Genomic DNA, 11,367 nt, shown 5'->3' with positions numbered 1-11,367 from the left:
CTATTCTATTCTATTCTATTCTATTCTATTCTATTCTATTCTATTCTTTGTACAGTGGGTGTAGAAACGTAATTGGTTTCCAAAACATGAAGCTATTGCTATGTGCATTGGAAGAAAAACAGCTCTTGTGGGCTGGGTCCAATAGGTTTTGGTTTCCTTTCTGTTAAAAAATATTTTGATTAGTATAAAGGTCGTTTTGTTTGCTTATTTTTGTGTTTTAATACATGTAGGTACTAGACTAGTGTCTAGAAATAGTTTCATTCTCTTGGAAACTTATCTGCTGAAACTCTTCTATTCACAGATCAGCGGTTTTGGGAACTGGAAGGAACTGCAGGGGTCAAGTCAGAATATATCGCTTAGGAGTCTTTATGTTGATGCTCCGGTGTTTGGATGCAGTGATCTTAAAAACGCAATTCACAAAAATTGTTTTCTTTGGTTTTTGACTCCTCTGAACAGAACTCATCTTCAACTTAGTTTGCTAATTGCCTGTGTACCATGACCTTGTTCTCCCTTGCAGAGCTCACAGGATGGGTTTTTGTTTTGTTTTGTTTTTAGTTTCCTTGCTGTTTTTCCAGGTCACAGTACCACAGTGGATTGGTGATTGCGGTCTGAGGTCACCTAGAGAAGTGTGCGTGTGGGGGTTAACCCAAAGATTTTATTGCACACCTCAAATTGTTCTCTGATGACACCAAGAGCGTCAAAGGGACTGAGGCCGAGTTTGTCAGTGAACGTTCGCCAGGAAAAGCAGGGGTGAAGCTGCTTATGGGCGAAGATGAATCCCGTGCTGCCATCTATTGGTAATATCATAAAACAGCAATTTTTAATACCACCTGATTTTTAAAAAATTTATTTTAGGGGAACTATAGTTCACTTTCACCTATTCTCCAAATTTGTATTTCCCAAGAAGTCTTGATTTCAAGTGAAGGAATCTGTGGATGGGAATGACCCATCCTTAACCCTAATGAAGTTTGTCTGTAAAGTGAACCAAGGGGACAGGGGAATTCCCACACCGTCTCATTACTGCTCAAGCCAACACACTTCCCTTTGAGGATGGTTTGAGGGAAGGAGGGACTGTCTGCTTGTCAGAGGGATTTCAAAGAACACACTGTTCTCATCCTTCAGATCTTGCCGATTGCTTCATGGGCTGCCCGAGATTACCATATGTTTTGTGCAAATGGTGGCTTCAAAACAAAACAGAATAGACCCTCTCTGTTTTGAAGCCTGTTGCTTCTAAATGCTACACCATAGCAAATAGTTCTCTGGGTTTATTTATTAGTAAAGGAAGCCAGACATCAAAGACCAACCACTTCCATTTTAAAAAGATCCCTGTTCATTAAAAATAAAAATAAAGGAGGCTGGAGTGCAGTGGCGTGATCATGACTCATTGCAACCTTGACTTTGGGGGCTCAAGTGATCCTCCCGCTGCAGCCTCCACTCCTGGTTAGTTTTATGTATTTTTGGTAGAAAAAAAGTCTCGCTTTTTTGCCCAGGCTGGCCTCTAACTCCTGAATTCAAGTGATCCTCCTGCTGCAGGCTCCCAAAGTGTTGGGATTACGGGCATACGCCACTGCACCCAGCCTACTATCTTTATCTTATAGAAAGAAAAGAATGGAGGAAACTGAGGCTTGGAGACAATGGTTTCACCCAAATATCAGTGGTGTGGAGGCAGAAAAACCTATTGTTAACAAGAGGAGTTGATGGCAGTATTTTGGCAAGTCCTAGTAAAAGTAACCCTGGAGACTTCACATGTTCCATTAGAAGAAATGGAGCTGTCACCCACATCAAGATTCAGAACACTGGTGATTACTAGGACCCGTATAGAGGGAAGAAGTTTGAGACTTTGGCTGAGTTGGTCCAGTATTACATGGAACATCACAGGCAATTAAAAGAGAAGAATGGAGATATATCCTCTGAACTATGTAGATCCTACCTCTGAAAGATGGTTTCACTGACACCTGTTTGGGAAAGAAGCAGAGAAATTATTAACTGAAAAAGGAAAACATGGTAGCTTTCTTATACGAGAGAGCCAGAGCCACCCTGGAGATTTTGTTCTCTCTGTGTGCACCGGTGATGACAAAAGGGAGAGCAATGACGGCAAGTCTAAAGTGACCCACGTCATGATTCGCTGTCAGGAACCAAAATACGATGGTGGTGGAGGAGAAAGGTTTGATTCTTTGACGGATCTTGTGAAATGTTACAAGAAGAATCTTATGCTGGAAACACTGGGTACAGTCCTATGACTCAAGCAACCCCTTAACATGACTTGTATAAATGTTGCTGAAACAGAAAGCAGAGTTTGAGAACTAAGCACATTAGCTGAGACCACAGATAAAGTCCAACAAGGCTTTTGGGAAGAATTTGAGACCCTACAACAACAGGAGTGCCAACTTCTCTACAGCTGAAAAGAGGGTCAAAGACAAGAAAACAAATATTAAATTGGTATAAAAACATCCTGCCCTTTGATCATGCCAGGGTTGTCCTACGTGATGGTGATCCCAATGAGCCTATTTCGGGTTACATCAATGCAAATATCATCATGCCTGAATGTGAAACCAAGTGCAAAAATTCAAAGCCCAGAAAGAGTTGCATTGCCACACAAGGCTGCCTGCAAAACACGGTGAACGACTTTTGCTGGATGATGTTCCAAGCAAACTCCCAAGTGATTGTCATGACAGTGAAAGAAGTGGAGAGAAGAAAGAGTAAATGTGTCAAATACCAGTCTGATGAGTATGCTCCACAAGAATATGGGGTCATGCGTGTTAAGAACGTCAAAGAAAGTGCCGCTTATGACTATACGCTAAGAGAACTTAAATTTTCAAAGGTTGGACAAGCTCTACTCCAGGGGAATATGGAGAGAATGGTGTGACAATACCGCTTTTGGACTTGGCTGGACCACAGAGTGCTCAATGACCCCGAGGGCATGCTGGACTTCCTGGAGGAGGTGCACCATAAGCAGGAGAGCATCATGGATGCAGGGCCGGTTGTGGTCCACTGCAGTGCTGGAACTGGCCATACAGGGACGTTCACTGTGATTAATAGTCTTATTGAAATCACCAGAGAGAAAGGTGTTGACTAGCAACACTGACGTTCCCAAAACCATCCACATGATGCAGTCTCAGAGGCCAGGGATGGCCCAGACAGAAGCACAGTACACATTTATCTATATGGCAGTGCAGCATTATATTGAGACACAACAGCACAGGATTGAAGAAGAGCAGAAAAGCAAGAGGAAAGGGTACGAATATACAAATATTAAGTATTCTCTAGTGGACCGCAGACAAGTGGAGCTCAGAGCCCCCTCCCACCTTGCACTCCAGTGCCACCCTGTGCAGAAATGAGAGAAGACAATGCTGGAGTCTATGAAAACATGGGCCTGATGCAACAGAAAAGTTTCACATGAGAAAATCTGCCAAAACTTCAGCACAGAAATAGATGTGGACTTTCACCCTCTCCCTAAAAAGATCAAGAACAGACACAAGAAAGTCTATATGAAGACAGAATTTGGATTTGGAAGGCTTGCATTTTGGTTGACTACCTTTTGATAAGCAAAATTTGAAACCATTTAAATACCACTGTATTTTAACTCAACAATACCTGCTTCCCAATTACTCATTTCCTCAGAAAAGAAGAAATCATCTCTACAATGCAGACAACGTTACATTTTATAGAATTTTGTTTTAAATTGAGGAAGCAGTTAAATGGTGCGCTATATCTTGCAGATTATGGAAGTTCAAATTCTAGTTATAGGCTTTTTTTTTTTTTCTTCTTATAACCCTAACCAGTTTAATTTTTTTTCCATCGTGGGAGATGATAAGAAGAAATGGTTTGGGAAAATTAAGTAACAACATCCTAGAAGAGTGAGAACAATCTCATTTACCATCATGTATCCAGTCGTGGATAATTCATTTTGACGGCTTCTATTTTTGGCTAAATGAGAATTAAGCCAGTGCTTGAGACTGTCAGAAGCTGACTGGTCTACCTTTGCACTGGCATTAAAGAGTCATAGAAAAAGAATCATGGATATTTATGAATTAAGATAAAAGGTATGGGTTTTTTATTTTTTCAGTCGATGACCAATTACAGTTCAGCTGTTGACTGAGAAGGTTGTGGTAGGAAAACACGTGCCATATTTTCTTTGCATTTGAGTAATTGTCTTGTACTTAGGAAAAAGTCATCTATGAATGACCAGTGATTTGGGTTGTCAAATGTTCCTGACAAGCTTACCCCAAAACTTTAGTGGCTTAAAACAATCCCACCCCCAACTGTTCTTCAACCTGAGCTGGGCTCAGCTGGGCTGTTCTTCTGCCAGCCTGCAGGTGGCCACTCATGTGGTCAGCAGGTCGGCAGAGAGACTGGGATGGCTGGGCTTCTCTCTCTGCCTGAAGTCCTGAGTCTCTCCTTCTCTATGGAGTCTCTTTCAGTGGCCTGGCTGGCAGAGTAGCTAGACCTCTCACATGCCAAGAGCTCTAAAGCAGAAGTGGCCAGGCCTTCTGAAGACTTAAGTACAGAATTGTCACAGCATCCCTTCTACTGCCCTCTATTGATGATGATGATGATGAAGATTTTTTTTCTAACCAGAAGAGAGCTGGATTATGCCCTCTACTTACTAAACAAGTCACAAGCCCAGCTCAGATTCAAGAAAAGAGTGTGAAGTGGAGGTGCAGTTAATTGGGGGGCCACTAGTCTAACAGATGGTCACAACCAATGCCGTGGAAAACCAAGAATTTTAGCAAAAGTAGAAGTTGCTAGTGACCTTAGGAAGCTGAAGCTGATTGAAGTAGCTGGTACAAGCTGAAAGTCAGACTGAGAAATAAAATAGGGGCCTTCAAGAAGCTTCCTGAACAATTTCTGCCAGCCCTGAGCTTGTTTTTGCAACAAGCACTTTGGGAAACTGATCTTGTGAGGATGGATGTGTTTAGGAACACAGGGCTTTTGAGAGCAGCATCATCCCACTGGGGCACCCCCAGACTTGGGAAATGTGATGCTTTCTTAATGACACTGGTTTTTAGTTTGGCCACAGTGAGAAGGAATAGCCCTAAGAGGCCTCCAGCCAGGTTGAATGAGCTCATTTTTGTTTTAGCCAACCGGTAAGATTTGCTAATGTTCTACCTTAAGTGCCTTCTCCAAAGACATCTCTCTTTGCCTCATATGTGGAATCATCACTCAGCGTGGATATTTCAATGAAAAGATCATTGGTTGACTTTTGTAACATTAATAAAATACTATGGTATCTTTGCCGTGAAAAAATAAAAATAAAAATGAATAAAAATGAAGACATGCTGCAATCAAATTAATGAAATTCTATATTTAAATGTCTAGGCTGGGCAAAGTGGCTCAAGCCCGTAATCCCAACACTTTGGGAGGCCAAGGTGGGAGAATCGCTTGAGCCCAGGAGTTTGAGACATGGGCAAAAAGTAAAACCTCCCCTCTACAAAATTCAAAAACTTAGCTGGGTGTGGTGGTGCACACTTTTAGTCCCAGCTATTCAGGAGGTTGAAGCAGGAGGATGGCTATAGCCTAGGAGGTCAAGGCTGCAGTGAGCTGTGATCTCACTGCTGCACTCCAGATTGGAAAATAGAGCAACACTTTGGTTCAAAAAAAAGAAAAAAAAAAGCTTATACTGAAAAAAATGATTATTTTTATGAATGAGTGCAATGCAATCTAATTGTGTTCACTGTTGTACAATTGTAAGATTTATTTAAAATATTAATGCCGAAATCTACGTAGTAATGGAATGAATAGCCATTTTTTCTATCTATCTATCTATCTATCTATCTATCTATCTATCTATCTATCATCTATTTATTATCTATCTGTCATCTATCTATGTGTCTGTCTATCTATCTATCTATCTATCTATCTATCTATCTATCTATCTATCTATCTATGCTGTGTATATGTATATGCCAAGCATTCTACTGGATGCTCAAATATGTCAGTGAACAAAGCAGGCTAAAATCTTTGCCCCTAAGAGCATACAATTCTAATAGGGGGGAGATAAACAATGAATAAATGAATTAAGTCTGTTATATAGAGAGGATGGGAAACAGTAATAAGTGTTATGGAATAAACAGACTGCAGGCAGTGGCAGTGGAGAATGTGTGCAGAAGGGTAGGCTGTAATTTTGACTTGGATAGTCAGCGTGCACTTCCTGGAGAAGTTGGCATCTGAGTAGAGACTTGCAGTTCATGAAGGAGGGAGCCATGTGGCCATGGGGAGGAGGAGCACTCCAGGCAAGGAGAGCAAGCAGCCCATGCAATGGGCCTGAAGGAGTGTGTCTGGAATAACAGAGGAGTCCAGTGTGCTGGAGGCAAGGAGGTAGGTGGGGCCTAGAACATAATTCAGGGAAGGTGGATTGTGAATTGCTTTGTGGGTTTCAGCGAGGACTTTGGCTTTTACTCTTGAGTGCGATGGGGAATCACTGGAAGGTTTTGAACAAACAAGCAGTGTGATCTGACATTCATTTTAAAAGAATTATGCTAGCTGCTATTTTCAGAATAGACTGTAGGGAGCAAGAATTATGCCAGCTGCTATTTTCAGAATAGACTATGGAGAAAGGACAGGAGCCAGGAGATCAGTTAGGAGACTGCTGAAGACAGCCAGAGGAGGGGTGCTGGTGGCTTGCACTGAGGGCATAGTGGAGTTGATGAGAAATGGCCAGATTCTGCATATAATCTTAACATAGGACCAGCAAAATTTAAGTAGAGATTCATTCATTGTAAGATGTGAGAAACAGTAGAGTCAAGGATGACCCAAGACTGTTGGCCTGAGTACTGGAAAACTTAGTTGGCCTCCAGTGAGATTGAAAAGACAGAATATGGGGTTGTTTCGGGGGGACTTAGCAACTTCTCTCAGTCCTGTCAGAGGGTCACTGCACCTGAACCTACAACCTCACTTGGATACACAATCAAGAATGTAAATTCACAGCCATTCCCAGTAAATCCCCCTTAGTTAAAAGGCCTTCCTGGCCCCATTTTCACAGAAAGGCTGCCCCATTCCCCCATGGCTAACAGACGCCCCATGATAATCCCTCCTAGTAAGTATGCCTTCAGAGCATGAATTTCAGCTAGAATACTTGTGTGATGATTTGCTTACTCCTGAAAGACTCTAAGTGCCAGGCATGAAAGGATTGTGTCCGTTTCTGCTTCCAATTTTTTTCTCACCTGCTGGACAGGCCTGACAAGTGATAGGTATTCAATAAATATTGATTAAGGAAATAATGAATCTTAGTAAGACTTTAGGGACCAAACGGTTCCTTCAGGAGCCCATAATTTTAAACTGTGGGATTCCCTTGGGACTATCTAATTACCCTGGGATTATTTAGTAACTCAGAACACTTAAGGTCAGGAATTTTTGTGTGCTAAACCCCGGCAGTAGTGTAGCGCTGTTCTAACAGGGCAGCTGCTCCGAGCTGGGGAATGTGCAGGAGTTAGGTTTGCGCCCCTTGAGGGAGCAGATCCACTTTGCTCACCTTGTTTTGCTCTGCGTCTGATGACTTGGCCCTCACGTCACTTGCTCTCATTCCTTCTCATTCAGAGTGGTCTCAGCCATCTTCACACCAGCAGTTTCCATGGTCAATGCACTGATGAAGGAGGGCAGTAGCTCCGTCTGCTTCTCATCCCCACTCCCTGCTTCTGCTCTCAGGACAACAGGCCCTGCCTGGATGCTAGATCTTCTGTACTTCTTAGGACTGATTCTAGAGACTCAGTAAAGGATGGGAGGTGCCCAGATTTCAGTAAGGAATGTACCTCCTCACTCTCCTCTTCTCTGCCTCAGAGATATCCCTTTCCTTGTTTATCACACCGATGTCAAATGTTCTCCTGCTCTTAGTCTCATGATCACTCTCAAGTTTACTCCAATGCAGGATTTTTCAACTTCAACATCATTGACATTTTGGGCTGGATAATTCTTCATTGTGGAGGGTGCCCTGTGTATATAGGGTGATTGTGTTCTCTGGGATGTTTAGCAGCACCTCTGGCTTCTACTCTCTAGATGTCAGTAGCACTCCTTCACAGATGTGACAATCAAACATGTTTCCAGACATGACTAAACGTCTCTGGAAACCAGTCGCAGCATTGGTTTAAGATATGGCTCTATTTTGTGAAATGCCCTTGACTTCTGGCCCCATAAAGTCTCACTTCTCCTGCCCTCCCCTTAGTCCACTTCTTAGGTAATCTTGGTTTTTTTCTATGATGGTTTTGGATCGATGAGAAGGGGGTGCTGGCTTCTGTGTCCACTAACAACTTCAGTATGTGACCCTCAAAGCTGCTGCTTCAATCACCATCATTCCTGCCCCATGTCCTTGATGTGGTTAAGATATGAGAAAAGTACTGCTCTCTAACAGACTGTCTGAACTTTTACCCATTCTATGATTACGTCTTTATTCTCTGTATTCACTATTTTCCTTGTTAACTTAAGAAATATTTTTTGTTGATGATAATACTGATGACAGAAAAGTAAAAAAGGTGCCAAAATAATCTTTGGCAGATAATTCTGGGAAACTCCCCGATTAGTGGGAAAATTACTGGGTTTTGTATGATATTACAAGCCTTCACTAATCCTAGGAGGAGAGTTGTTATCTGGGTTGCAAATGGAGAAATCAGGGAAACAATATTTGTTATAAAATATTAAATGAAGTGTGTGCTTATGTATGAACAGAGCCCAGTTTTCCACATTACAGTCAGAGAAAGAGGAGCTCAAAGAAAGTGAGAGCTGCTTAAGAAATCAACTAATACAATTCTTTCCTTTAGGAAATAACAAAATAAAAGAGAGAATAATTGCTTTGCCCAGGGGATGTAAATAGCATCAGGGCCTGGATTTAAACTCAGACCTCCTAATTCTCTGTTCTAATTTGTGATAAAGTTTTATCAACCCACGGCAAAATGAGAAAAACAAGATCAATTTGGAAAATTTTTTTCTGAATGTAAATTAGTTAAGTGCATCCTTTATCCTGAGTCTTAGGCCCTTCTAACCCTTCTATGATTTTTGGTGTAAAATATTGTCCCTATTAGGAAAGAATGACTCCAGATGTAGTTGGAGTTTTGGGGAGTTTCTTAATACTTTTATTTTAGTAATCCTAAGGCAATTCACCACCACCATCCCTTTTTAAAAATAAACAAAAATCTGAGAGCCACTGATATAGAGTACTTGTATCCAAATAACCATAGAGATGTTCTGGTTCCTAGAGAGCAAGACATGGTGCACAGGCCTGTGGGTGAAACCAGATGGAGACCCTCGGATGAGTAATTCCCATGAACAATGACAGCCCAACAACGTAGTCTTGGGGTTTTCTGGAATCTCCCTCCTTCCTGCTGTTTACTCTGTTATCTCTCATTGAAATTGAATCAGAACTTGAGCATGATTCCTGATAGAAGGACTCTCTCACTCTCTCTCTCTCTTTTTCTTTTGTAGAGATGAGGTCTCGTTATGTTGCCCAGGCTGGTCTTGAACTCCCAGTTTTAAGCAATCCTCCCACCTCAGCTTCTCAAAGTGGTGGGATTACAGATTTGAGCCACCGCACCCAATAGGAGGCCTCTCTGGATCACCAAGGGGGCTGTATCTGATCTGAGCCAGAGTCCTTGGTGTATCTGGTTGGAGTGGTTGGAGGTGGGCTTCTGGGCCTCCTATTGTTCTTTCTGGCTGTGGCTTACCTTAAAATGCAAAAATATCAGGATATTACTTCTCTAATATTATTAAGCCCTCTGCCTGAGAGAAGAATACCAAGATCTAAGGACAGGCTTTTAGAATATTATAGGAGTGGGGTTGAAACTGCTGCTGTTTTGTGTCCTTAGCCCTCACTCACTCTTGTTCCTAGGAAATGGAAGGCATAAGTTACTAGAAAAGCTTCGTCAGACTTGAGTCGCCACCAAAATGTCCTGGTATACCAGTTTGACCACACTACTCAGATTCTACATTTCCGTTTTAACAGGGGCTTCTGAAGATGTCAAAACATCAGTCTAAAGAAGTGAATGAAATTGCAGCCTCCCTCTTTGCCCACCCAGCTGTAGTTAGGGGTTGGTGAGCCATGAGCCAGTGAGTTCCTTCCAGCCTGGGGCCTCAGCAGCTGCCAACCAGCCCTTCATAGAAAAGCGCACATGAAGGGTTTTAAAAGAGGAAGATGACAACGGGATGTCTCAGAGATCCGAAAGCATTTTCAAGGGAAAAGGAAACCAAAAAAGGAAAGAAATATGTCATCAACATTTATCTATATATCCTCATCCTGTAGCTGAACCTTTGTTTCATCCAGTTCCTGGTGTCATAGTTGTCTAAGAGGCTAGATGATTCTCTACCAAGATGGACCATTCTAGTAAGGCTGCACCTGGCCAAGGATAAAGCTGTCTTTACATCTGGACTACTTCTTGGAATGTTTCAGATGGTCTCACATGAGCTCAACTAGAAATGTTTGCAACCCCAGGAAACAGCAGCTGCAAAGAGGAGAGAAGGGAGCTAACAGTTATTGAACTGCTTTGTGAGAGGTCATGTTCAGAAGCTTTTCAAGTGCTTTCTCCTTTTATCTTCTTAACAGACCCACGTGGTATCATTGTCTTCATTTTATAGCAAAGGAAACAGATGCTCAGCGATGTTGGGTAACTTGCCCCAGGGCAGAAAGCAGAACTGGTCCTGTTCAGCCCAGAATCAAGCCAGGATTCAAATCCAGATCCTCCTGCCTCTGAAGAGCTCTTTCCATAAGACTGAGCTTCAGTATACGTGGCCATCCCATACATTCAGGAAGTGGGGAAGGGGGTTGTGGTTCCCGAGCCATGAAATGGTCCAGAGAGAATCTAAGAGACAGAGGCAGAAAAACATTAGCCCTACAGTCATCATCAACACACAAGTTGAATAACATCAAGTTTTTAGCCCAGGATTCCTGTGGACTATCTGTCTGAAGTCCTCTGCTTGAGGGCTGTGCTGGATGGCAGGGTGGCAGAGCACTTTGGCATAGGAAGGAGAGGGATTTGTATTTCATTAAACAACAACAACAATTCAGAATTTTAATTCTCCTTTTTTTTTTTGGCAGAGTTTCACTCTTATTGCCCAGACTGGAGTACAATGGTGCGATCTCAGCTCACCGCACCCTCTGCCTCCCAGGTTCAAGTGATTCTCCTGCCTCAGCCTCCCAAGTAGCTGAGATTACAGGCATGTGCCACCACGCCCAGCTAATTTTGTATTTTTAGTAGAGACGGGGTTTCTCCATGTTGGTCAGGCTGGTCTCTAACTCCCGACCTCAGGTGATCCACCTGCCTCAGCCTCCCAAAGTGCTGGGTGAGATTGCATCCCCAGCTGAGACAACAAAAAGGTGGACATTTGATGAGCTTGTGTTTTTAACAGTTTATAGAGTTCAAAAACATGGAGACTTGTTTACATGAC

At 42.5% G+C, this 11,367-nt stretch overlaps 1 pseudogene; it reads left to right on the top strand.

Annotated features, from left to right (window-relative positions):
• The window catches only part of LOC111525563, a 19,325-nt pseudogene extending 15,925 nt beyond the window's left edge, over positions 1-3,400 (top strand).
• The last annotated feature ends 7,967 nt before the right edge of the window (positions 3,401-11,367 follow it).

The sequence above is a fragment of the Piliocolobus tephrosceles genome, chromosome 5 (assembly GCF_002776525.5).
Source record: "Piliocolobus tephrosceles isolate RC106 chromosome 5, ASM277652v3, whole genome shotgun sequence".
NCBI classification, from domain to species: domain Eukaryota; kingdom Metazoa; phylum Chordata; class Mammalia; order Primates; family Cercopithecidae; genus Piliocolobus; species Piliocolobus tephrosceles.
The sequence above is the reverse complement of the archived record's forward strand: the minus strand, read 5'-3'. Positions and strand labels throughout refer to the sequence as shown.